The sequence below is a fragment of the Ceratotherium simum genome, chromosome 3, assembly GCF_057802395.1.
Source record: "Ceratotherium simum simum isolate JZ-2026a chromosome 3, ASM5780239v1, whole genome shotgun sequence".
Taxonomy (NCBI): Eukaryota; Metazoa; Chordata; class Mammalia; order Perissodactyla; family Rhinocerotidae; genus Ceratotherium; species Ceratotherium simum.
In genome coordinates this window covers 3,322,099-3,350,092 of record NC_141902.1, presented here as the reverse complement: position 1 = coordinate 3,350,092, position 27,994 = coordinate 3,322,099, and the positions used below count along the sequence as shown (strand labels likewise).

The 27,994-nt window shown below is 36.1% G+C and overlaps 1 long non-coding RNA gene across 1 annotated transcript; it reads left to right on the top strand.

The window, feature by feature from the left end:
- The first annotated feature begins 2,723 nt into the window (after window positions 1-2,723).
- Window positions 2,724-27,066, top strand: LOC147917395 (uncharacterized). Its single transcript, XR_015551693.1, has 3 exons — window positions 2,724-2,955; window positions 10,772-10,830; window positions 25,664-27,066. It is a non-coding gene; the product is annotated as an uncharacterized LOC147917395 (long non-coding RNA).
- The last annotated feature ends 928 nt before the right edge of the window (window positions 27,067-27,994 follow it).

The window sequence follows — 27,994 nt, the reverse complement described above, 5'->3', positions numbered from 1 at the left end:
AATTGAGAAATGAACCTGAGGCTGCACCTGGAACTATCAGACCCTCTCTGATGGTATGTTCTTTCTCCTGCTGTATGTCATGTCAGCACACCCTGCGGAGACTGTGCGTCCTGTCAATTATGGGGTCTCCACCTCTTTCAGATATAGGTGAAAGGTCCACTTAGGTAATATATTATTACTTTAATTTTCTTCTTCTTTGCACTAACTCTGGCTAGAGTAAACATATTTTCAAAATAGAAAACAGGGAATGGTAATAAAGGATTTCTTCCTAACTCCAAAGCCATGCAGCCTGTGAACCCCTTTAAAGAAACGTCAGATTATAAAATGTGAAGGTACATAATTTCCCAAGGAATTTTTGGGGAAAAAAGGCACTGGGAAGTGGTGTTTGGCATCTGTTTTGACTTGACATAACAGATTTTTTTGGCTGTAATTCATTGGGTATGTTGGTGCTTAGTGTCACATTATTGTCTTTCCTAAAAATCTGCAGATAAGAACTTTTTAAGTGAATTAGCCAGTAGGTGTTGCCAATTTACAGACAATAATTCAGGTTTGTGTTTTAGGGGTATTGAATTTAAGAGTCTGTAAGTTCCTATTTGGCATTGCTTCTCTAAAATTTTAACAATTAAATTTAAGCAAAAGTAACACTTACTTAAGGCAGGCTTACTTAGTTTATAGTTATAATCATTGTTATTAAAGCATTTTAAAATAATGCTTTATTTTATTATTTATTTTCTGTGGTGTCCAAAAGAATTATTTGTAGATCTCCCTACCTCTTATAGTGCCGTATAGTCCACGAAGGATGCATGTTAGCACTGTAAGCCTCAACAATATTAATAAAATGAATATTAAAAGATACTCTTTGAATTCATGATTATCCCAGATTAAAGGGAACATTATGACTTCCATGCCAATTGTCAAACTTCACGTTAGTAAAACATATATGCGTATATAATATATTATACTACACTCATACATTAGTTTTTTGTGCCATGTTTTCAAACTGGACAACAAATAGAGAGATACTAATGAAGATGTTTTGTTACTTTGCACTCTTGCATATGTTTTTAATTCCAATCATGAATGTCTTTTAAAAAACCCATATCATATACATCCACAGTAAAGCTGAATCGGCATCATTTTGTTTAGGATACAGACATCTCTAGCCCCCAGGTTTCAGGACACAAAAGAGGTTTTAATGCATTTTTTCAGTTTACATTACCCTCTCCCTCCACCTCCTATTTTTCTATTCCTAAGACTTCCTGAATAGAAATACTTCTTTTTTTTCTTTTGAAAGAACATTTTCATATCCTATTTTCTGTGATAGTATCACAAGATTTTCAAAGTGATATTCACCTATGCTTCCTTGATCTCTCCCAATAAAATATGTTTAAAGAAAGTTGAATTTTTTTGCCTTTAAAGTCAACTTTATTTTAAAAAATATCTCAATGAAATTCAAGCACGGGGAATTTCAGCTGTGACAACTCGGTTTCTGATAATAAACAAACAGCTTTTACTCCTTCTACAAATGGACATCTCAGTTGTAGTTTGGCTATATTTATCAGTCTAAAGGAAACAAAATTTTCTTTTTCTCATCTTTATGAGATCATAGTTTTTATTAGGTTTGGATGTTGAATACCTCATGCACTCAACGAGGACAAGATTGATTTCTCATATTCATTGTGAAGTGCTGGTATCCAAAGAGAATACAAGCAGATATTTTGCCTTTAAAATAAATTACAGAAATTGTAGTCAATATATTCTTTAGAAACTTGGAGTAAACTTGAAGGCTGTGGTGGGAAAGCCCCGATGTTGGACATAGTAGCCTAAGGAACAAAGAAGCACAGTATCCCTCTTCTCTAATAGAAAAGGAACAGAAAAAGGTAAGCTTTAAAATAGTGTTCAAGGCTATGAAATTTTATTATGAAAAACAAAAAAAGCGAAACAACAATCTAGTATTTTTCACTTTAACTATAAGTAGACAAACTGAAGGGCTTATATCATAGTCTAAATGTATGAGATCTCTAATACCCTGACGAATGAAGAGTACTGTACATTTTAATGGTTTTGCAATGTATTGTTGCATTTTAGCTGAGTATGTGTGGATTTGATGACTTTCCAAATCCTTCTAGCTCCAAGGGTTGCTGAGTCTTTCAAAGTGTCACCTCTCAGTGTTTGACGTGGTTATAACTGCAAAACATCGCTCCATTGTGTACAATAAAAACAGGCTTCACTAGGTGAAGCTAGAAATGTTTAACCTATTTTCACTTTATAGAAGTGGAGGGAAAAAAACCCCTAAGATTTTGCAGTGCTGGGTTTCTTTTTTTCTCTATATAACAATAATTTCATTTTTAAAATAAAAACTCTCAGATAACTTTTTACATCTCAGTGGTTTTGTATAGCTTTAAGCAATGTGCAGTATGTTCTCCTTTCCTTGAGGTTGTCTGATATAAGTGAATTTGTGGTGGCACAAATATATTAAGGGGAATGGATATTTCGCTGTTTAAAATTTGCTAACATCAACACTTCCCTATAATGAGAAGACAAATAAAAGAGAAATTGTCCTTTTTACACAAGCAAATGCACCCCAAAACAAACAGTTTCATTTTCATAACATCTCTATTTAACCAAAATATAAAACAAAAATAGAGAGTTGATAAATTTTAAGTGTCTAGTACATGCATATATATATATATACATATAAATAAATCTATAGGGGGGCGGAGTCAAGATGGCGGCGTAGGCAGACTCTGAACTCACCTCCTCCCGTGGACACAGCCAATTTACAACTACTTGTGGAAAAATTACCCCTGAGACAGAACTGAAAACTGGATGAGAGGAACTCCTGCAACAACGGACAATCCTAACTGGGGTGGAAGAGGCAGAGACTCCCTTCCGGAGAGGAAAACGCCGCCTTCACAAGCCGCCAGCGTCACGGCCGCCGGGAGCAGCTCACAGGTATGCAGCCTCCCTGGAGGCGTGGGGCCCTGAGCCGGGGAGCGCCCCCGCTGTGGGCATTTTGTGGACCCAGCACAATCGACACCAGTGGCATAATATCTGACCTTGCCTGCTACTAAAGCATTGGGGAGCACCCCCAGAAAACCCGGTTCACAAAGAAACTAAAACTGGCTCTTAAAGGGCCCGTGCACAAACTCACCCGTTCCAGAAAGCATCCTAAAATCACCAGAAAGAAAGGTGCACACTGCTTTGGTGACAAAAGACTCACCTAATAGGCCCTGAGTGCATCTCGGTGAGGTGAGACCTCTCCAGGGACTGGGACATTGGCGGCGGCCATTGTTGGGGCCTGGTGTGAGCGTGCTGACACAGACGCCATTGGAGTTTTCCCTGAGACCTGCTAGCCCAGGGTCTGCTCCACCCGCTAGAGCACCGATTTAATCCAGCTCAGCCATGGCAGGCAGCCCACCCTAGAGACTGGCCCCACCTAACAACAAGCCCTCAGGCAACGTGTGGGCCTGCATAGATTGGTGACTGGATTTTCTGCAGCCTGGCAACTGAGCTGACTTGAGCGGGGCAGGGTGTGCACAAGGAGCGGGTGGAGAGTGTGGGGTGGTGGCGGAGTGTGTGGGGCTCCCACCGTGGAGAGACTGGGTCCGCTTGGGGAGGTCGGGGCGCTCACACGGGGCAGGACTGTGTTGACTGTGTGTGTGGACCTCTGGGCGGCAGGGCTTGTCAGCTGCAGAAGACTTGTGCTTCTCAAAGACCCACATAGGAGGTTTGCCCCACCTTCCAAAGCCTGAAACAATTGGGTGCTCCTGTGCCTGAGGCCAGCCCCACCCAGCTGCAATCCTCAGAGAGCTGACAAGAGACCTAATAGGCTAGAGGTTTACAGCAATTCTAAGGCCCTGAGCCTAACAACCTGCCACACTGGGGGCCTACTCACTTAAAAGAAATACTGCAACACAAATGTGGTATTAGAACTTACAGCCAACTGTGCTGGGGCTCCCCACACCTGATAAAGAGACTGAAGGGCCCACAACAACTACAAGCAGCTGAGCATTACAACAGCTGGCCAGGAGCATAACTCGGCCTCCCTGGGCGCCTATAGGGAGAGCTAACAGGCCACAATAGAAGGACACATGTAGCCCAGATAGGGGTCACCCCTGGAACATTGAGAACTGAGGGAAGCACACTGGAAGCCTCCTAAGCCATCACTTACATAAGGTCACCTATCCAAGAGCAGGAGACGTAGCTGACCTACCTAATACGTAGACACAAGCACAGGGAAAGAGGCAAAATGAGGAGGCAAAAGAATACATTCCAAGTAAGGGAACAGGACAAAACCCCAGAAAAGGAACTAAGTGAAACAGAAATGAGCAACCTACCTGACAGAGAGTTCAAACTAAGAGTGTTAAGGATGCTCACTGATCTGGGGAGAAGAATAGATGAACTCAGTGAGAATGTCAACAAAGAAATGGAAGATATAAAAAAGAACCAATCAGAAATGAAGAATACAATACTGGAAATGAAAAACTCATTAGAGGGACTCAAAAGCAGAGTAGAGGATACAGAAGAACGGATCTGTGAGCTGGAAGAAAGACTAGAAGAAATTACCCAAGGTGAACAGGTAAAAGAGAAAAGAATTAAAAAGAGTGAGGACAGTCTAAGGGACCTCTGGGACAACATCAAGCGCACTAACATCCGTGTTATAGGTGTCCCGGAAGGAGAAGAGCGAGACAAGGGGGCAGAGAATCTATTTCAAGAAATAATAGATGAAAACTTCCCTAACCTAAGGAAGGAAACAGACATCCAGGTACAGGAGGCACAGAGAGCCCCAAACAAGATAAACCCAAAGAGGCCCACACCAAGACACATCATAATCAAAATGTCCAGAATTAAAGATAAAGAGAGAATCCTAAAAGCCGCAAGAGAATGTCAAGTTACATACAAAGGAAACCCCATAAGGCTATCAGCTGACTTCTCAGCAGAAACCTTACAGGCTAGAAGAGAATGGCACGATATATTTAAAGTGCTAAAAGGAAAAAACTTACAGCCAAGAATACTCTACCCAGCAAGGTTATCGTTCAAAATGGAAGGAGAGATCAAAATTTTCCCAGATAAGCAAAAATTAAAGGAGTTTGTCACCAAGAAACCAGTGTTACAAGAAATGTTAAAGGGACTGATTTAAGGGGAAAAGAGAAGACCACAAATAGGAAAAATTATCTATTTCCACGATTAGAACGTAATGGATACAAATGCACAAAAAAGAGGTTAGATATGATATCAAAAACATAAAAGGAGGGAGGAGGGTAGTTAAAGAGTACAACTTTCAGACAGAGGTCAAACTAAAGTGACCATCAATTCTGTATAGAAGAAGTAAGGAACAGAGGAGGACTACTTAAACACTGAGGAAAAAAATAAAAAGTTAAAAATAGCAGTAAGTACATACTTATCAATAGCTACTTTAAACGTCAATGGACTAAATGCCCCAATTAAAAGGCATAGGGTGGCTGACTGGATAAAAAAACAAGACCCATATATATGCTGCATACAAGAGACACACTTCAGACCTAAAGACACTCACAAACTGAAAGTGAAGGGATGGAAAAAGATACTCCACGCAAATGGCAATGAAAAGAAAGCTGGGGTAGCAGTACTCATATCAGACAAAATAGACTTTAAAACAAAAACTGTAAAAAGAGACAAAGAAGGGCATTACATAATGATCAAGGGAACAATCCAACAAGAGGATATAACACTTGAAAATATCTACGCACTCCAATGTAGGTGCACCTAAATATATAAAGCAATTATTAACAGACATAAAAACAGAAATAGACAGTAACACAATAATAGTAGGGGACTTTAACACTCCACTTACACCAACAGATAGATCATCCAAACAGAAGATCAATAAGGAAACATTGGCCTTAAACGACACACTAGCACAGATGGACCTAGTAGATATATACAGAGCATTCCATCCAAAAACCGAAGAATACACGTTCTTTTCAAATGCACATGGAACATTCTCCAAGATTGATCACATATTAGGCCACAAAACAAGTCTCCATAAATTTAAGAAGATTGAAATAATACCAAGCATCTTTTCTGACCACAACGGTATGAAACTAGAAATCAACTATAGGAAGAAAATCAGAAAAGCCACAAATACATGGAGACTAAACAAAATGCTACTGAACAACGACTGGGTTAACGAAGAAATCAAAGAAGAAATCAAAAAATACCTGGAGACAAATGAAAATGAAAATACGACATGCCAGAATTTATGGGATACAGCAAAAGCGGTTCTAAGAGGGAAGTTTATAGCGATACAGGCCTATCTCAACAAACAAGAAAAATCTCAAATAAACAATCTAAAAATGCACCTAAAGGAACTGGAAAAGAAGAACAAACAAAGCCCAAAATCAGTAGAAGAAGGGAAATAATAAAAATCAGAGCAGAAATAAATGAAATAGAGACCAAAAAAACAATAGAAAAAATTAATAAAACCAAGAGCTGGTTCTTTGAAAAGATCAACAAAATAGACAAACCTTTAGCTAGACTCACCAAGAAAAAAGAGAGAAGGCACAAATAAGTAAAATCAGAAATGAAAGAGGAGAGGTTACAACAGACACCTCAGAAATACAAAAGATTATAAGAGAATACTATGAAAAACTATATGCCAACCAATTCGACAATCTGGAAGAAATGGATAAATTCTTAGAATCATACAACCTTCCAAAACTGGATCAAGAAGAAGTGGAGAATTTGAATAGACCAATCACCAGTAAGGAGATCGAAACAGTAATCAAAAACCTCCCCAAAAATAAAAGTCCAGGACCAGACGGCTTCCCTGGTGAATTCTACCAAACATTCAAAGAAGACTTAATACCTATCCTTCTCAAACTCTTCCAAAAATTGAGGAGGGGGAAGCTCCTAACTCATTCTACGAAGCTGACATTACCCTGATACCAAAACCAGACAAGGACAACACAAAAAGAAAATTACAGGCCAATATCACTGATGAACATCGATGCGAAAATCCTCAACAAAATACTAGCAAATCGCATACAACAATACGTTAAAAGATTATACACCATGATCAAGTGGGATTTATTCCAGGGATGCAGGGATGGTTTAACATTCGCAAATCAATCAACGTAATACACCACATTAATAAAATGAAGAACAAAAATCACATGATCATCTCAATAGATGCAGAGAAAGCATTTGACAAGATCCAGCATCCATTTATGATAAAAACTCTGAATAAAATGGGTATAGAAGGAAAGTACCTCAACATAATAAAGACCATATATGAGAAACCCACAGCTAATATCATCCTCAATGGTGAAAAACTGAAAGCTATCCCTCTAAGAACAGGAACCAGACAAGGATGCCCACTGTCACCACTCCTATTTAACATAGTATTGGAAGTCCTAGCCAGAGCAATCAGGCAAGAGAAAGAAATAAAAGGGATCCAAATTGGAAAGGAAGAAGTGAAACTGTCACTATTTGCAGATGACATGATTTTATATATAGAAAACCCTAAAGAATCCACCAGAAAACTTTTAGAAGTAATAAACGACTATGGTAAAGTTGCAGGATACAAAATCAACATACAAAAATCAGTTGCATTTCTGTACACTAACAACGAAGTAGCAGAAAGAGAAATTAAGAATACCATCCCATTTACAATTGCAACAAAAAGAATAAAATACCTAGGAATAAATTTAACCAAGGAGGTGAAAGGTCTGTACACCGAAACCTATAAAACATTTCTGAAAGAAATTGAAGAAGACACAAAGAAATGGAAAGATATTCCGTGCTCTTGGATTGGAAGAATTAACATAGTTAAGATGTCCATACTTCCTAAAGCCATCTATAGATTCAATGCAATCCCTATCAAAGTTCCAACAACATTTTTCACAGAAATAGAACAAAGAATCCTAAAATTCATATGGAACAACAAAAGACCCGAATAGCTAAAGGAATCCTGAGAAAAAAGAACAAAGCTGGAGGTATCACACTCCCTGATATCAAAATATACTACAAAGCTATAGTAACCAAAACAGCATGGTACTGGCACAAAAACAGACACACAGATCAATGGAATAGAATCGAAAGCCCAGAAATAAACCCACACATCTATGGACAGCTAATCTTTGATAAAGGAGCCAAGAACATACAATGGGGAAAACAAAGTCTCTTCAACAAATGGTGTTGGGAAAACTGGATAGCCATATGCAAAAATGAAAGTAGATCCTTACCTTACACCATACACAAAAATTAACTCCAAATGGATTAAAGACTTGAATGTAAGACCTGAAACTGTGAAAGTTCTAGAAGAAAACATAGGCAGTACGCTCTTCGACATCGGTCTTAGCAACATCTTTTCTAACACCACATCTGACCGGGCAAGAGAAACAATAGAAAAAATAAACAAATGGGACTACATCAAACTAAAAGCTTCTGCACAGCAAAGGAAACCATCAACAAAACGAAAAGACAACCTAACAATTGGGAGAAGATATTTGCAAACCATACATCTGATAAGGGCTTAATCTCCAAAATATATAAAGAACTCATGCATCTCAACAACAAAAACTACCAACCCAATTAAAAATGGGCAAAAGACCTGAACAGACATTTCTCCAAAGAAGATATACAGATGGCCAACAGACACATGAAAAGATGTTCAAAATCACTAACTATCAGGGAAATGCAAATCAAAACTACAATGAGATATCACCTCACGCCCGTCAGAATGGCTATAATTAACAAGACAGGAAACAACATGTGTTGGAGAGGATGTGGAGAGAAGGGAACTCTCATACACTGCTGGTGGGAGTGCAAACTGGTGCAGCCACTATGGAAAACAGTATGGAGATTCCTCAAAAATCAAGGATAGAACTACCATATGATCCAGCTATTCCACTGTTGGGTATTTATCCAAAGAACTTGAAAACACCAATTTGCAAAGGTACATGCACCCCTGTGTTCATTGCAGCCTTATTCACAATAGCCAAGACTTGGAAGCAACCTAAGTGCCCATCAAGGGACGAATGGATAAAGAAGCTGTGGTATATATACACAATGGAATACTACTCAGCCATAAGAAACGACGAAATCCAGCCATTTGTGACAACATGGATGGACATTGAGGGTATAATGCAAAGTGAAATAAGTCAGAGGGAGAAGGCCAAATACCGTATGATTTCCTTCATTAAGTAGTAGATAATAACAACAATAAACAAACACATAGGGACAGAGATTGGATTGGTGGTTACCAGAGGGGAAGGGGGGAGGGTGGAGGGTGAAAGGGATAATTCGGTACATGTGTGTGGTGATGGGTTGTAATTAGTATTTTGGTGGTGAACATGATGTAGTCCATGCAGAAATAGAAGTACAATGATGTACACCTGAAATTTTTGCAATGTTATAAACCAATGTTACTGCAATAAAAAAAATAAATAAATAAATAAATAAATAAATCTATAAAATAATTATTTAATTGCAAAGAAATAAAAATATCCTCCTGGGTGGGGGCCCGGTGGCGTAGTGGTTAAATTCACACGTTCCGCTTCAGCAGCCTGGGGTTCCCTGGTTCAGATCCTAAGTGCAGACCTACACGCTTCTCATCAAGCCATGCTGTGGTGTCAGCTCACATACAAAATAGAGGAAGATTGGCACAGATGTTAGCTCAGGACCAATCTTCCTCACAAAAAAAAATTAAAAAAAATATCCTCTAGATGGGCTAATTCACCTTTGAAATGCCCACAACCAAGTGGTTTAAAAACTATCATTTCCATATTTATTTCTGATATACAAAATTTATGCTGAAGATAATAATATTAGTGATTCAGACCGTGTATATGGCCAGTCATAGAAGGATACTTGGGAAAGTTCATACTTCATTTATGATAACAAGGTTGATATAAAGGATCCCTTAAAAAAATCCCCCTCTATCAATCTATAAAAATAATCAAGGGCTAAAACTTTATACCAGTTCTTTGAAGTATAATACTAAAACTAAAAGAATTATGGCTATATAAGATAGAATACAAAAACTAAATTGGATGCTATAGTGTTATCTCTCAGAGAATAATAATAATAATAGCACAAATAGCAAATAATAAGTAATAGTAAAAATAACAGGAAAGATATAATATGACTTACTCTGTGCCAGGTACTATTGATTGTAGTATCAAATGTATTATTTAGTCTACTTTTTGAGGTGCAATTATTATTTCATCCACCATAAAGATGAGAAAATGGAACCACAGACATTAAGCAATTTTCTAGTGTTACCCACCTGGAAAGTGGTAAAGTTAGGATTTAAAATAAAGTAGGTTACTTCTAGAGACAAACTATTCTGCTGTAATACCTCTCTGCAGAAATAATGCTTTTAAAGCAATAAGCATAATTTCTGACATTTTTGCAATTTATTTGGCCTTAGGAATACATTTCTGGTCTTTGAATATTTTACTTCATTGTATTAGTTTCCTATTACTGCTATAACAAATTACCACAAACTTAGTGGCTTAAAACAAAACAAAGGTACTATCTTATTTTTGGCCTCAGAAGTCTAAAATGGTCTCACTGGACTAAAATCAAATGGGCAAGGCTGCATTCTTTCTGGAAGCTGCAGGAGAGAATCTGTTTTTCTGCCCTTGCAGCTTCTAGAGGCTGCCCTCAGTCTCGGCCTGCGGCTCCTCTTCATCTTCAAAGCCAGCAAGCCATGGCTAGTTGACCTTTCTCATGATGCCATCTCTCAAGTTCTGACTCTGCTGTCTCTCTCTTCCCCATTTAGGGACACTTGTAACCACGTTGGGCCCACAGGATAGTCCAGGATAATCTCTTCATTTTAAGGTTAGTTGATTAGCAACCTCAGTTTCATTTGCAACCTTAATTCCCCCTTGGCATGTAACATAACATACGTACAGGTTCAGGCGATTAGAATACATCCACCTTTGGGGGCCATTATTCTGCCCACCACGCTCATTATGTATGTATATTGGGTATTTTGTACCTGTATGTGTGTGTATGTGAATGTGCAAAATATCATCACAATCACAAAACAATGAGAAATTAATTATTCACTGAATTGACTGCACCTTAGACATTTTTGTTTTTTAATCTAAGATCTAGAAAAGGTTACCTGTATTAACCGCTGATGAATTGGTTTTAGTTGGAAATCGCCATTTTGTCAGTAAACAGCAGCAAAGCAGTGCGAGGGCTGCAAATGCGGCTCCCTGCAGGGTGGGGGGAGTGATGATCTGTGCGGGCCAGCTACTTAGAACCTGCGGGCCAGGGTTTGCAGCCGATAGAGGCTTCTTCACTTGCCCAAGCTCTCAAGAGCCACACTGATAATAACTCTGTGGTTTGAATACTTAAGCTGCTTCTCTGGTTTAAAGTATAAAATTTTCAAGAGTGGAATCTCCTTAAGCCTTTGTGAAAACTGATTACATTTTGGTGACAAATCTGTTATTTTCCTGGGTCATTTGCCACATTATTACTTTGCTTTTCATTTTATTTTTCAAATTTGCCTCATAGAAAGCAAAGGAAAATTAAAAAAAAAACTTTTTTCAGTGCTAAAATTATTTAAGGAAATACATATGCTTATTTTGTCTCCAAAATGTTGGATTCAGACATAGTAAGAAAGAGCGTTCACTTATTGTTATACTTTGTATCTAATATTTAAAAGTGGAGGAAACTGCTCCTAAATATTTATTTAAGTAGTAACTCAAAGCATGCTCAATTTTCTGTTCTAAAAATCATGACTTATAATCCAGAGCTAACATAATTCGCTCATTCTCTGCACAAAGAAAATATTTATTATCAACAAGAAAATTTTCTCTACGTGTATAAACTTATTCATGAGGGGAATTTTCTTTAGGGTTCAAGTCATTTCTTGGAAACAATGGCCTGAAAGATACGAGCAATGTCTACATACAAACAAACATTGGACAGAAAATAATCACCATCGACGCCCATATGTACGACCCACATAATGGTTATATGTGTCAATAGAAAAAGAATGGGAGTTATATAAATGATTTATCCTGGGCCCAAGAATTGAAGTATAAAAATGCATGGAGCAGTGTTTCTCAACTTTCTTTTTTAAATTATCACCTCCTAAGGAACCTTTCTAGGCATACTGTTCTTAATCACTGCTTCCTTCCCTGGAATTTCAATACCATAGATTTACTGCATATCTGTTTATATATGGTGGCCCTTTGAAGGCCCACAGATTACTATAATGTCTAAGACGCCATCTACCAAAGAAACAATTTTCCCATCCTTGGAGTTCAAATCCTCTCCATTGAGAAAATATAACATGCAGTGACCACATTGGAAGGAAGATCAACAAGGCTGTAATACAAAACCCATCATTTCACTGCCAGGAACCTGGGACACAGAGAAGGAAACTGATTTGTCTAAAAGGACACATACTTAATAGATATTATAGATAAAATAAAAGAAATATAAGGCATAGAATTTGGTCAATTTGCTTTTACATGCAACTAATATTGATCAAAACAAAGAGTACCATGGGAAAGGAAAACCCCATCGTGCCTACACAATGACGAAGTGATGATGTAACTGTTGGAACACTCAAGGTTTTACATCTTAGTCTGATATTTTGATATAAACAGACTGTTACATTATTTGAAAATTCAAAAACTAAATATTACTTGTATGATAATTTATAAGAGAAAAAATTCCTTTGAGAGGAGCTCAGCCACAGACTTAAAAATTCCAATGGACCTCAAGGCTTGTTTAAAGGTCAATCACCGGTATACTCTTGGTATTTTCCCTGAATTAGAGCTTGTTCAACAAAGTAAGGAGTTCACAACTGTCAGATGCTGGCATTTCAAAGGGTAAAAGATATCTTTATGGAATAGTCAGGCCAAAAATCTCCGCACATACAATAATATATTAAATATCACCTGGAAAAGAGTATTAAAATTTCTTCTTCCACTTATTTATGAAAAAGTATTGACTATCTTGGAGTAAGAAAAATAATAGTCACAATCAGAAAGTAAAACTGCCGCTTGAAGTTAATGTCTTCATATTTCTACTTTAAACCTTTGAAAAACATTTAGCAGAAGACTACTGTTAAGATCAGAGCAATAAACATATCCCTGTTGTTAAGTGACACATGACTGTAAATATATTGGTGAGGTAGATCGATGGTAGATTATATAGCACAATTTTAAGCACTTTGAATTTTATCCTGAGAGCTTTGGGAAGAAATAAAGTTGTGAAATTACATGACCATATTTAGGCTTTATAACCATTTTTCTAGAAAGAGTATGGATAATGAATTGGGGGAGGTATAAAAGAGGATACTACAAAACCAGTGAGATCAAAGAACACAATGGCAGTGAAAAGGCAACCTAAAGATGGGAGAAAATACTTGCAAATCTGTATCTATATGGGGTTAATATCTGGAATGTATAAAGAACTCATACAGCTCAATAATAAAAAATGGAATAACCTTGTTAAAAAATGGTCAAATGACTTCAATAGACATTTTTCCAAAGATGGTATACAAATGGCCAAGAAGCATATGAAAATGTGATCAACATCACTAATCATCAGAGAAATATAAATCAAAACCACAATGAGATATCACCTCACACTCATTAAGATGGCTACTGTTGAAAAAATGGAAATAACAAGGACTGGTGAGGATGTAGAGAAATTGAAACCCTTGTGCACTGTTGGTGGGAATGTAAAATGGTGCCACTGCTATGGAAAACAGTATGGAGCTTCCTCAAAAAACTTAAAAAATAACTACAATTTGTTCCAGCAATCCTACTGCTGTGTACGTACACAAAATAATTGAAAGCAGGATCTTGAAAAGATATTTGTACACCCATGTTCATAACACACTATTCAAAATAACCAAGAGGTGGAAGCAACCCAAATGTCCATGAACAGATGAATGAATAAATAAAATGTAGTATGTACATGCAATGGATTATTCAGCCTTAGAAAGGAAAGAAATCCTGTCACATGCCACAACATGGATGAACCTTGAGGACATTATGCTAAGTGGAATAACCCAATCACAAAAAGATGAATACTATATAATTCCACTTCTATAAGATACCCTAAGTGGTCAAATTCATAGAAACAGAAAGTAGACTGGTGGCTGCTCGGGGCTGAGGGGAGGGAGAGAAAGAAGAATTGTTTTTAGAGGGTAGAGTTTCAGGTTTGCAAGACGAAAAATTTCTAGAGATCTATTTCACAACAATGCGAATATACTTAACACTACTGAGTTTTACACTTAAAAATGGTGAAGATGATAAATTTTATGTTATGCGTTTTTTACCACAATAGCAAAATCATTTAGGAGGTATTGCTACAGTTCAAGAGAAAGATGAATGGTAGTTTCGGTTAGAAGTGTAGCAGTGGAGATCAGGAAAGAGGATAAATGTGAGAGAGATTTAGAAAGTAGAATTAACAGTCATATTAGATTAAATACGTGGGACAAGGGAGAGGAAGTAGCCAAAGAAGTATTGAGAAGTTTTGAATTAGAAACTATATTTGTGGCGATATTATGTCTGAGTTGCATATTTAGGATTTATCAGCATCTAGACAGTAAGAAAAGCTACGGCAATAGATGAGATCATGACGGGAGTAAGAGGCTGAGAGTGGGGAAAGAAGACAGTGAGACAGAAGGAGACTATAACACTTCCCCTGAACATCTCCAGAATTTATAGGTCAAGTCAAGGAAAACGAGTTGACAAAAAAGGCTGAGAAGAAGACATATAATAGGTCTACTCTAAATCAGTTAATTGCTCAAGCTCACATTTACCAACTCTTTGTTAATTACCTATTAATATTAATAAGAAAAGATTACCAAAAGGAAAGAAGAATTTCCCTAGTAGTCCAATTTTATACTCTATGGTGATCAATGAGAAAAATTGCATAGCTTCAATTAATTCTTTCTTTGCTTTGATTTATATGAAGATATGTTGCTATATAGATTGGGATGAAGGTCCTAAATAAGCAACTGATTTTCCACTTTAGAATCATATGCTAATCTAAATATGTTTTAAATCCATCTGTTAATTTTTAATTTTTTTTAAATTTTATTTATTTATTTTTTCCCCCAAAGCCCCAGCAGATAGTTGTAGGTCATAGTTGCACATCCTTCTAGTTGCTGTATGTGGGACGCGGCCTCAGCATGGCCAGAGAAGCGGTGCGTCGGTGCGCGCCCGGGATTGAACCCAGGCCGCCAGCAGCAGAGTGCGCGCACTTAACTGCTAAGCCACGGGGCCGGCCCAAAATTTTTAATTCTTAAAGAGTTGAGGAAACCAAAATCAAACCCTTTTCTACGCTAGAAATTACAAACATCAGCCATGATGTATGTAAAACTGCTAACAAAAAATATCTACACAATGTCCTTATTTAGAGAGACACACAAAACAACTTTTTTATCTAATCAAAAAGTGTTCCTCTTCATTTTCTTTCAACAACTGAAAAAAATTGAAAATTTTATTTCTGTTCACATTAGATAACATATTAAATATACTTGGGTTTCAAATTTTTGTAGTTTATTTTAGGGCAGAAAGAGTAAGATTATGTAGAGGTTATTAGAAGCAGATTAATATTTATTACCTTTAAAGGGTGGGTTAAGTCAACTAATTGTGCATATTCACTGTAAGTGAACTTACTGTGTAGATTCACCACTGAGTTTAAAATGTTTTGTTACCTTATAACCAATTGCGAGTGTCTTTTTGGGAATACTAGCCCTTATGTGCATAGTTCATGGACAACTTTCAAAACATGATAGTTTCTTACCACTTGTTATTCAGTACAACCTGAGCACATTGAAAACAATCAAAATAATAATTCTTTTTTTGTTTTGATGAGGAAGATTGGGCCTGAGCTAACATCTGTTGCCAATCTTCCTCTTTTTGCTTGAGGAAGATTGTCGCTGAACTAACATCTGTGCCAATCTTCCTCTATTTTGTGTATGATATGCCACCACAGCATGGCTTGATGAGTGGTGTGTAGGTCCAGGCCTGGGCTCTGAACCTGCGAACCCCAGACCATGGAAGGGGAGCGGGCAAACTTATCCACTACGCCATTGGGCTGGGCCCCAAAATAATAGTTCTTAAAACTAAAGATTAAATTATAGACACATTGGTGAACTAATGTTCAACTCACTCTTTCTTGTAAGGAAATTAGAATGGGATGTAGCCAAATATGTTTCCACTGTACTGCTAATCACATTATAGATGATATAAGTTATTGAACAGAGATACATATCTTATTAATAAGAAAAATTGGGAGTCTGTCCTTGAATCTTTCCTTATTACTGTTTTAGGCATAAACCACTTACATTTTTATTATTTGGTGCCCTTCTGACCTAATTTTAGTTAGTTTCTCTGCATTCCAACTTACAGACACAAATCAGTATAAATCACACATTTTAAAATCTACCCAATAAGAAATTTGGAGTGTAGGACAAATACCTACTTGAGTAAAACTTTTCATAGTTTTAAGACACTGCTTGAGTAGAATATTTCTCAAGATTTATTTCGGCCTATATATCATACTGGATTTTCTTGGGGGGGAATTGAAATCAGGATTATCCACTCAATAAAATTAATTGCAAAAACATTTTTAAATACTTTTTTAGAAACTAACTAAAATAAAGTCTCTTGTTCTGATCATCCTGCTATTTTGAAAAGTAATTTTTGAAATGTTAGTCATTCAACTGTTGATGTTCACTTTGGTATGAATCTTGTTTTTTTCAATTCTGTTTTTCCCTGGGGTAATTTATGGACATTTGAACTCAATATTTTTTTTTTGCTTTTTCTAAAAAAGATTCTATCAGTTATTTTGATATAATTACAAATATATTTAAAGCAACAATGACATACTATTTCCATTTTATTCCAAAAAATAAATTTTCCATTGAGAAGAACTGTAAAATATGTAAATAATGATCTTAATATTTTTATAAAATATAAACGTAGCACTATAGGACAGGAAATACGTATAATCTGAAAATAAAGCTCTATTATAAGAATAAAACAAAAGAACATGGAAGCATCTTAAAAATAATCTACCTTTTATTTCAACATGTAGAGTGGATCACTGCAAAGAATTATTATGTAGTTTTAACGGATTCTGAGGGAAAATATTACTATGATAAAGTAACTTTTTACAAAAAACTTATAAGACCAGAAAATACAAATATATTGATGAGATCATATACACATAAATATATGCATGCATATCAGATATATCTACATATGTATAATTTATAACTATAAAATATAACTGGTGATAGTTTAACTATACAAATACACATTAATTATATTGAAAGATGATAGAGAATAAATGAATACTCATTACATGTATTTTATAGGTTACAATGTTTAAAGTATGATTTATATATTATATATATACTTTTAATTTACATTGTTTAAATTCAAAATTTATGTTAACATTCTTGAACTTCATACTATAACACACACTATAATATACAAAATCCTGATATTTTCTATTTAAAAAACTTATTTCCAGAATTTGAAAACTGTATAGAGGTTTGAAATAGTTCTTATTTATTAAACTGGGGCACCCATCCTTTCTTGGAATAAGTCAATGTTAATGTTTAATTAAAGTCAGCACTTCAGTAAATGTGCCCTTGTCCTTGAAGAGATAAATCACTGACTTGGGAGAGAAGAACAGAGAGCACGCAGACTTCATCTCCTATTTAGAGAAATGCTGGAGTGAGCAGATTGTGACGGACATCTCTATCAGCTGAGCCTTGGAAGGCACTGGAGGAGAGTTTTAACAACGAAAAAAAGAATCAAGCTAAATTGTTAGATGTATTGCATAAAGAAAGCATGTAGAAGCAAAAATAAGGTATTAAAAAGGTAACCCAGATATTGAAAAATGATTAATAAAACTGTATTGCTATGTTGTTTCAAACCTGTTTAAATGAATATATGTTTTCCGTAAAATTTTGCCCACATCAACAAAGAGGTAAGTCACCATAATTATTCTACATCATGAAGATCCATTGGACTATTTAAGTGAGTTTTTTTCCTGTGGTTCCATATCACAATCAAATTTTAATAGAGATAACTCATTTTATCCCAATGACAGGAAGTTCTTTCCTGAATATACTGAATTTGTGATGAAATCTGTGCTAATGGATGAAAATGGAAACTTAATAAGACAGAAAAGCTTGTAGGAGGAGACAGAGATTCTAAGATTTTGTTGAATACTGAAAATGCAGGGTGCACTATGTGCCACTTAGTGCTGAGTACTTACCCAGCTCCCTTCACTTCCTTATAACAAGGAGTTGCAAATTGTGCCATATGACAGTCATGTCCAATAACACATCCACAGACATTACGTCTAGCCCCTACAATGCTTAGGGATCCTTTGAAAGCCTTTCTTGACTTCCACCTAAGGTACCTGTCCCTATCCCTACCCCTAGATAGCCAACAGTGCCTTGAATATTTTCAATTTCAGCTCAAAGGGGAAAACGAAAATCATGGTGCTATTTAAATTTCTTCTACCCATAATTCCATTTCACGATGTATCCTTTTTCCCAGAAATATTACCAAATCCTGATAGCCTATTTTGTTATAAACGGCAAGCAATTCACTATTCCTTTAAAGAAAAATGGCAATGAACATGGAAGGAAAAAAGAGTGAATCTTACTTATCACTGATTTTTTTTCCCTGAGAACACAGGACTTCAATTTTGTGAAAAACAAGTGGACATCTGGTTTCCAGTCTGGTGTATGAGGAGCTTGGAAGTCATCCCTCCATCCTATCAACAAGTAGAACACTAAAAAATCAGCAACCCTTCTCAGATGCATCAGAGAAGTGGAGTCACAGGGGAAGCTGCTGCCCCCAAAATAGAGAGACAGGTGGATGAATGGAATCATAACTCACCAGGGCAGAAACCCATGAGCAGAAACATCCCTGAGGATCAGGACTGGGGTAGGAAAACCTAAACTGTAAGTGACAAGTCCCTGGAGGCTCAGTGTTGCCACGTCTAAAGGTTAAAAGCTCCAAGGGGGCCCAGTCACAGGGGGCCCCCACACTTTTGAGTTTTATCTCCTGGAGCTCTACCAGGTTCTCACAGTGAAGATCTAAAAGTCTCCTTGTGCTTCCAGTGAAGAGAGGGAGGACTAAAGGAACCATTTTGAAACGCACCAGAGCATTCTGTTCTTCTTAGCGAGGCCTGCCTTCAACAGAAACTATTTTATCAGAACCTAACCTATCGGAGTTTCATCAGAGCCTAACTGATGTATGGGAAGGCAAATACCCAACTCCAGCCCTGCCAACCATCCTGTACCACCTAAGGGAGTGAAACAACGAAGCATTTGTGAAGTTCACAGCCCAGGGGCACAGACTCACTAGAAGTCTGAGACCTAATCATAGGACCATAGAATGCTTCCCCTCCTCCCACACCTTACCACCACCAAACTAAAGGCCTGTGTACTAGAGTTCCTTTTACCCAGTACATCATATCCAGCTTTAACCAAAAAATTAAAGGCGTACTAAAAAGGCAAAAAAAAAAAAAAGAAGGATTGTGTCTCAAGACACACAGCAAGCATCAGAACTAGACTCAGATATAGCAAGGATGTTGGACTTATCAGACTAGGAATTTAAAACAACTATGATTAATATGCTAGGGGCTCTCTAATGGAATAAGAAGATAGCATGCAAGAATATATGGGCAATGTAAGCAGAGAGATGGAAATTTTAAGGAAGAATCAAAAACAATTGTAGAGATCAAAAACACTGTATCAGAAATGTAGAGTGCCTTTGAGGGTTACATTAGTAGACTAATACAGTCACAGCTGAAGAAATAATCTCTGAGCTTGAGGATATCAGTACAAGTTTCTAAACCTGAAAAGCAAAGAGAAAAACATTGAGAAACAATAGAACAGAATAGCAAAGAACTGTGGGTCAACTACAGTTTAATATAGGCATAACGGGACAAGCAGAAGGAGAAGAAAGAGAGAAAGGAACAGAAGCAGGATTTGAAGCAATAATCACGGAGATTTCTTCCAAATTAATGCCAAGCACCAAACTACAGATCTAGGAAGGTCAGAGAACAAAAAGCAGTATAAATGCCAAAAAAAAAAAACCCAACACCTAGGCATATCATATTCAAACTGCAGAAAATCAAAGAAAAAGAAAAAAAAAAAATCAGAAAGAAGCCAGAGAAGAAGAAACAGCTTTCCTGTGGAGCAGCAAAAACGAGAATTATATCTGACTCCTCAGGAAATAGGCAAAGAGTGAGATATTTCAAGTGTTGAGAGAAAAGCCCACCAACCTAGAATTGTGCATGGTGCCAAATTATCCTTTAAAATGAAGGAGAAATATAGACTTTCTCAGGCAAATAATAATTGCGAGAATTTGTTATCGGTAGACCAGACTTACAAGAAATATTTTTTAAAAGTTCTCCAGAAAGAAGGAAAATGATGTAGCTCAGAAACTCAAATCTACGTGAAGTAGGAAGTGCACTGGAGAAGGAATAAGTGATGGTAAAATGAAACTTTCATTTTCCTCGTTCTTCGTTGATCTAATAGATGACAGTTTGTTCAAAACAATAACAATGTATTTGATTATGTATATACATGCTTATGCATGCTATTGTATGAGTAAAATGAATAACAGCAATGATACAAGGGACAAGGAGGGGGAAATTAGTAATATTTTGCTATGTTAAGGTACTTGCGTTACCTGTGAAGCAGTATAGTGCTATTTGAAAGTGCACCTGTATTTCTTGTAATTGTATATTGCAAACTCTAGGGCAACCACTAAAAAGAAGTAAAAAAAGTATAATGGAATGGTTTCTCCTGTTTTCTAAGTGGAATCATTTGAAATGCTCAATTACCCCACAAAAGGCAGAAAAAGGGTAGAAGGCAAAAAAAGAAAGAACAAAAACAAGGGCAACAAATAGAAAACTAACAAATATGGCAGATATTAATCCAATGATATCAATAATTACTTTAAATGACAATGGCCTAAACACACCAATTAAAACACAGACATTGTCAGAGTAGATCAAAAAATAAGACCCAACTATATATTGTCTACAAGAAACTCACTTTAAATACAAAGAAACATATAGATTAAAAGTAAAGGGATGAAGAAAGATATACTTTGCTAACACTAATCAAAAGAAAGCAAGAGTAGCTATATTTAGACAGAGTACATGTCAGAGCTAAAACTCACACAGAATATGGATGAACCTTGAGGACATTAGGGTTAGTGAAATAAGCCAGTTACAAAAAGACAAATACTGTTTGATTCCATATTTATGAGATACTTAGAATAGTCAAAATCATAGAGACATAACATAGAATAGTGGTTGTGTAACATTATGAATATATTTAATACTACTGAACTGTATGCTTAAAAATGGTTAAGATGGGGGCATGGCCCAGTGGCTGAGTGGTTAAAGTTCCATGCTCTCCATTTTGGCTGCCCAGGTTCACGGGTTCAGATCCTGGGTGCAGACCTACTCCACTCATCAGCCACGCTATGGCAGTGTTCCACATACAAAAAAACAGAGGGAGATTGTCACAGATGTTAGCTCAGGGCTAATCTTCCTCAAGCAAAAAAAATAATAATAATAAAAACAGAGAAGGATTGGCAATGGATGTTAACTCAAGGTGAATCTTCCTCAGCAAAAAAAAATTGGTTAAGATGGTAACTCTTACATGTATTTTAACACAGTAAAAATTTTTAAATGCAATAATAAAAGTTAGAGAGGAAATCAGTGAAACTGAAAACAGGATATCAATAGAAAAAATTAACAAACCCAAAAGCTGGTTCTTTGAAAAGCTCAATAAAATTGACAAGTCTCTAGTCAGGCTAGCTAAAAAAAAAAAGAGAACGCAAATTACTAATATCAGAAATAAAAGAGGAGATGTCACTACAAATTCCATGGAAATTTGCATTAAGCAAAACTACTTAACAAAATAGTAGCAAATGGAATCTAACGATATATTAAAAGAATTATAGACCATACCAAATGGAATGTATCCCAGGTATGCAAGATAGGTTCAACATTAGAAAACCTAAATACGTAGTCCATCACATCAACAGGCTAAAGAGGAAAAATCACATGATCGTGTCAATAGATGCAGAAAAAGTATTTGACAAAATCCAACACCCATTCATGATAAAATCACTCAGCAAACTAGGAATATAGAGTAACTTCCTCAACAAGATAAAGAACATCTACAAAAAACTTATACTTAACATCTTACTTAATGGTGAGAAGCTAGAAGTTTTCCTGCTAAGACCAGAAACAAGGCAAGGATGTCTCCTCTCACCACATATTTTCAATATCATACTGGAAGAGCTAGCTAATGCAACAAGATAAGAAAAAGGAAATTATAGGTATATACAAACAAGAAATAAAACTGTCTTTTTTGGTAGATGACATGATTGTCTAGAGAAAATGTGAACTAGTTGACAAACTTCTAGAACTAACAAGCAATTATAGCAAGGTTTTGAGATAAAAGGTTAATATACAAAAAAGAGTTTCCCTCCTATATACTGGCAATGAACAAGTGGAATTTGAAATTAAAAACACAATGCCATTTACAATAGCATTCTAAATATGAAATACTTAGGTATAAATCTAACAAAGTATGTATAAGATCTATATGAGGAAAACTACAAAACTCTGATGAACAAAATCAAAGAGGTAATATAGAAATGGAGAAATATTCCACGTTCACAGATTGGAGGAAGACTCAATATTGTCAAGATGTCAGTCTGCTCAACTTGATGTATAGATTCAATGCAATCCCAATTAAAATCCTGGAATTTATTTTGTGGATATTTACAAACTGGTTCTAAAATTTATATGGAGAGTCAGAAGACTCAGAATAGCCCACACAATATTGAACAACTTCAACAATTCCTACATAGATACAGTAATCAAGACACTATGGAATTGGCATCAAAATAGACAAACAGATCAACGGAACAGAATAGTAAGCCCAGAAATAGACTCACATGAATAGAGTCAACAGATCTTTGACAAAGGAGCAAAGGCAAAACAATGGAGAAAAGATAGTCTTTTGAACAAATAGTGCTGGAACAACTAGACATCCACATATAAAAAATAAATCTAGACACAGACCTTACACTCTTCACAAAAATTAACTCAATATGCATTAGAATCCTAAATTTAAAACAAAAACTATAAAAACCCTAAATGATAACTTAAGAAAAAATCTAGAGGACCTTGGACATGGCAATAACTTTTTAGATACAACACTAACAGCGTGATCTGTGAAAGAAAGAATTGATAAGTTGGACTTCATTAAAATTAAAAAGTTTTGCTCTATGAAAGACACTGTCAAGAGGATGAGAAGTCTGGGACAAAATATTTGCAAAAGACATGTCTGATAAAGAACTGTTATCGAAAATATGCAAAGAATTCCTAAAACTCAACAATAAGAAAACAAATAACTTGATTAAAAAATGGGCAAAAGATTTGAACAGATGCCTCACCACAGAAGATATACATGGCAAATGAACATATGAAAAGATGCTCAACATCATATGTCATTTTGGAATTACAGATTACAACAACCATGAGACACAACCAAACCCTTATTAGATTGACTAAAATGGAAAACATCGAGAACACCAAATGCTGGCAAGGATGGGGAGCAAAAAGATCTCTCATTCATTGCTGGTGGGAATGCAAAATCGTACAGCCATTTTGAAAGATAGTTTGGCAGTTTCTTACAAAACTAAACATACTCTTATGATACAATCCAGAAATCACGCTCTTTGGTATTTGCCCAAATGAAGTTTTACCCAAATCGTTTTATGTTCACTCAAAGACCTGCACCCAGATGTTTACAGAAGCTTTACTCATAAAGGCCAAAACTTGAAAGCATCCAAGATGTCCTCAGTAGGTGGATGGATAAACCAACTCTTCCATCCAGACAATGGAATATTATTCAATGCTAAAAAGAAATGAGCTGTCACACCATGAAAAGATATAGAGGAAACTTAAATGCATGTTACTACGTAGAAGAAGCCAATCTGAAAAGGCTACATACTGTATGATTCCAACAATGTGATATTCCGGAACAGGTAAAACTATGGAGACAGTAGTACGATCAGTGGTTGCCAGGAGTTGAGAGATGAATAGGCTGAGCAGAGAGGATTTTTAGGGCAGTGAAACCATTCTGTATGATACTATAATGGTGGATACATGTCACCATACATTTATCAAAAACCAGAGAACGTACAGCACCAAGCATGAACCCTAATGTAAACGATGGGCTTTGGGTGATAATGATGAGTCAATGTAAGTTCATTGCTTGTAACAAATGTACCACCCTGATGAGAGATGTTGATAGTGGGAGAAGCTGTGCCTATCTGCAGACAAAGGTATACACACACACACACACAAACACATATATGGGAAATCTCTGCACCTTCTGCTTAATTTTACTTTGAACCTATAAAATACTCTAAAAATGTCCATTTTAAAAAAATGAATGTCACCATCTGAGCAATTATTTAATTATGTCACAAGGTTTGGTTTTTTTAGCACGTTATTGAGATATAATTGACACGTAAAGAGCTGCACATGTTTAATGTATACAACTCGATGAGTGTGGGGATAAGTATATACCTGTGAAACCATCACTGCCATCAGGCCATAAACATAGCCATCACTTCCCAAAGTTTTCTCCCTAATCCCTATTATAATTATAAGTATTATTTTTTGTGGTAAGAAAATTTAACATTAAGATCTACCCTGTTAGCAACTTTTAAGTATAAGATACGGTATTGTTACAAGTACTGTGGTGTATATTGGATCTTCAGAACTTATTTATCTTGCATAACTGAAGCTTTATACCTTTTGACCTTCACCCTCCCCCCCGTTTTCCCCTCCCTTTAGCCCCTGGAAACCACCATTCTACTATTTAAACCACCAGTCTAACCATTTCAGATTCCACATATGAGTGACTTCATACAATGTTTGTCTTCTGACCCTTTTTTGTTTTTTGTTTATCTTATGTAGCTTGAAAATACTTAAAGAATTCATACAAAGGTTGGAACTATATTTTTAATATTATTTTAATTATTATGTTAGAATATATTTCTGTAATACTTTATAATATTCATGGTATTTTCACAACTCACAAAATACTCACTTAGTATCTACTAAGGTGTCCGCCAGGCATTCTTCTATGTCCTAGAGACACATCACCAAACAGAACAAACAAAATCTCTTCACCTGGAAGAGGTTACATTCTAGTCAGGTGAGCCAGACAAAAGTAAATGAATAATAAATACTGCATTATATGGTGATAGGTGTTATGAGAAAAAACCAAATACAGTTAGGTGAAGAGTAGCAGTGCTGGAGGGTGGATTGCAACTCAAATAGTGCGAGCGTGTTAATCCTCATGAGGATGTGACCTCTGAACAGACTTGAAGGAGATGAGAGAGAGCCAGGTGGGTGTCTGGAGGGACGAGTTGTAAGCTCAGGTAATAAGAGCGCCTGAGCTCTGAGGCAGGAGTGGTGAATTTAAGGAAACAAAAGGAGACCCGTGTGTGGTAAGGGTTGGAGGAGATGGAGAGGAGAACATTGGAATGCTGGGACAGATCTCATATTTTTATATTTTACTCATTTCTTCCTCACACTGATTTTGCAGGCAGCAACTCCAGAAATACAAGAAAACTGTCTTGTCACACAGAAGTTTGGCGGTATGATTAAGTGGAGGCAGCTCCACGTCTCTGCACCTAGACGCCTCCTGGGCTTCCCATGACCGTGATGAATAGAGAGAAGTTAAAAATCTTACATTGATCTGTGGACTCAGAAAACTGAGAACATTAGCAAACTGGAAGTAAAATAAGTTCCAAGTAGTACCCTCACATTAGTGTCCATTTCTGAGATTAATTTATAAAACCAAAATATCAATGTATTAATTTAGCATGAGAAATTAGACTTTCAGATAAAACAGAGATGCATGATGGGTGGGGAACTTTCAGGCAGAACAGGTGCTCCTGGGCCATACATTCCCTGGTGCGTATCTGAGATTCGTGTTGGAGGTAAAATCACAATCAGATTTGTGGTAAAAATGAATTCACAAAAAGGAAATAAGGTAGACCAAAGGCTTAATGACATTAGACAGGTTAACGTTATGTCTTCGTCTCTGCAGACAGGTTAAGTACTGCACATACTAGTGCCCATTACCTTAAATCCTGATGGCTTTTCCAAGACAATCCCTATTAGCATGGATGGGCATTAACATAGGATGCTTTCTTGCTGTTCTACTATTCACAGCTGTCAACAATCCAGTGCTGTAGCTCCCTGGCATCATTATGTCTAAGGTGATCTTGTACAGCTCTTTGCCTTTCTGGTAACTGAATATCTATTTTTTAAAATAAAGCCTATATGTACAAGTATAACATGCATACACGAAAGTACACAAATCATAAATATACAGCCCACGAATTTTCACAAAAGGGACGCACTGATATAACCACCTCTAGGTCAAGAGATTTAAGATTACCCTCACTCCAGAAATCCCCTTCACGCTCTCTGTTTGTACTTCTTTAATAAATCCCCAAGCGAACAACTACTTATTCCTACTTCAATTGTTGTTTGGAGTCTAAACTATTTTTTCTCAAAATTGTTTTCCTGAGATTCATTTGTGTGTGTGCAGCAGTAGGTGGTTCATGTTCATGCAGTTTTGTGTGCCATTGTGTAAATACATCAAATGTATTTATTCTTTTTCGTTGTTGAAGGACAGTGGTTGTTTGCCTTTATTGGATATTATTAATAGTTCTGCTATAAGCATTCCTGCACCTTTTCTTGTTCACATATATGCATATTTCTGTTGGCTATACACTGAGGATTGGAATTGTTGGTTATAAGGTGAATTATCAGCTTTAGTGAATATTGTCAGTTTTCCAATATTTCAGGTATCAATTGACTCTTTCACCAATAGTATACGACAGCTCTGGTTTCTCCAAACACTATTGTCAGCCTTTTAAAATCTTAATCATTCTAGTAAATGTGTGGCAATAATTGTTTATGGTTTAATTTGCATTTCTCTGACTAATGATATGAAACTTTTGATATATTTATAGGAAATCTGAATATTCTCTTTATGAAGAATCCATTTTTAAAACCTTTCTACAATTTTTGATGGGATTTTTTATTTGCTGATGAATTTGTAGGAGATTTTTATTTATTTTGAATACAAGTTATTTGTCAGCTATTTGTATTGCAAATAGTATTACTAGTTCTGTGGATAGTATTTTTAGTCTCTTAAAGTGTATTTTGATGAACAGAAATTCCTACTTTTTCTGTAGTTCAATTTTTCAATCTTTTTCTTTATGGCTAATGCTTTTTGTGCCCAGCTTATAAAATGATATTTTTCTATGTTGGATCAAAAATCTTTCTACTATATTACCGTTTAGAGCATTCTTCATTAGATCCACAAGCCATTTGGAATTGACTTTTATGTTTGGTGTGAGGTAGGAAGTTAAGATTCATTTCTTTTCTGTATGGACTTCAACTGATCCGGCACAATTTATTGAAAAACCAAAACAAAACTATCTGTTATCCTCTGTGTTCTAATGCCTAAATCACGTTTCCCTATCTGTGAGGATTTTTTTCTGGATTCTGTTCTCTCTCATTGGTCAGTTTTTCTATCCATGTACCTTAACACACTTTCTTAATTGCTGTAAATTTTTAATGTCTCAATGTTTGCTGGTATAAATACTCTGAATTTGTTTTTATATATTTCAAAATTGTAGTAGTGGCTTGTGGCCCTTTCTGTTTCCATATCAATTCTAAAATTAGTGTCTCAATTTCCACAAAATAGCATCAGCTGATTCTGATTGGAATATAATTGAACATATAGAATCTCCCCAAATTGCTCACCATATTAAATCTTCCAACCTATGAACATGATACATCCATTTATTTAGGCTTCTTTAACTTATCTTAGTAGTGCTTTGTAGTTTTGTTTGTA